The sequence below is a fragment of the Pongo pygmaeus genome, chromosome 12 (assembly GCF_028885625.2).
Source record: "Pongo pygmaeus isolate AG05252 chromosome 12, NHGRI_mPonPyg2-v2.0_pri, whole genome shotgun sequence".
In the NCBI taxonomy this organism is placed as follows: Eukaryota; Metazoa; Chordata; class Mammalia; order Primates; family Hominidae; genus Pongo; species Pongo pygmaeus.
In genome coordinates this window covers 58,050,946-58,052,260 of record NC_072385.2, presented here as the reverse complement: position 1 = coordinate 58,052,260, position 1,315 = coordinate 58,050,946, and the positions used below count along the sequence as shown (strand labels likewise).

Genomic DNA, 1,315 nt, shown 5'->3' with positions numbered 1-1,315 from the left:
AGTCCTCACTCTAAGATGCTACTGGCTAGTGGGGATTATCTACACGTAAGTAAATAATTTTAATTCAATGGGACAAGTACTATAATGAACATATACTTACTGGTGCCATGGGAATCACAGTTCTCTGCCTAGTGGGACTTCTCCATCTTTCTCAACCTAAGGAGTTGTCATTATTATGATTTAGGACTAAATTCAAAGTACTAAATAAAAGCCAGTCAGATTAACTTGTTATGACATAGGTTTATATATTTTTTAAGGCAAGAGAACTTAAGATTATAAACCAGATAATCTTTTAAAAAGTCCTTCAAGATACATTAGTAAAACATTTTGGTTTTATGAGTCTGGGGCCTAGGTAGCATTCCTGTCCTATAACTAATATAATATTATAAATTACCAAATTTATTTCCCTTCTTTTTGTTTAAATTGTCACACATTTACATGAACAATTGCAGGTCGCAGAAAAATATTAAAAATGATTAAAGACTGAAAAATAATAGGACCAAAATAGTGGTGCCAGCTCACTTTCAATAAAATACTAAACAAAGTACAAGCCAATGAAATTCAGGTAAATTTAAATGATCACCATCTCCATCTAGTTTATTTTACTCGAGTCCTGCAAAGTACTTTGCTATTAGAATATCTCAATACATAAAATGTGATACAAATGGGCCTAATATGAAAACTTATATAAAAATCTCAAAAGATGCTGAAAAAGTATCTGATAACTTTCAACATAAATTTTTTTCTTCTTTATTTTTCTCACATCAGATGGGTAATGTACAGATGTTGTAACAAGATGTGAGGGAGGCACATCTCACACCTAAGCATAAAAACCTAATCATCATGTTTACGAATCACAAAAGGATCTCAACATAAATTTTTTGAGGGGAAAACATACTAGAAAATGAGGAATAAATATGTAATTCTACAACATGATCTCTAAAAACATTTATCTTAGTGGTTACACATTAGAAGCATGTTTATCAAAATCAGAAACATGAAAATTACACACATCATTGCTATTACAAAGTTATGGTAATGATTTTCTAGAAGTTATGGCTGATTCAATAAGACATGAAACAAAAACAGAAGTCTAAGTGCTTTTCCATTGTAGCACTCACTACATTTGTAATTAAATAATGATTATATGGTCACTTGTCATCTCCCTTGTAAAAACATAAGCTCCATAAGAACAGGAACTAGGTATGTATTATTTATTAAGGAATCTCAATGCCCAGAAAAATACCTTTTACAAGAAAGTATGAAATAGATATTTATTAGATGAATGAAGTAGAACTTCAGGGTATGGCTTAGT

General features: G+C 30.6%; 1 non-coding gene across 1 annotated transcript; it reads right to left on the bottom strand.

The window, feature by feature from the left end:
* Positions 1–762: 762 nt before the first annotated feature.
* Positions 763–866, bottom strand: LOC129030991 (small nucleolar RNA U13). Its single transcript, XR_008500880.1, has one exon. It is a non-coding gene; the product is annotated as a small nucleolar RNA U13 (small nucleolar RNA).
* Positions 867–1,315: the final 449 nt, after the last annotated feature.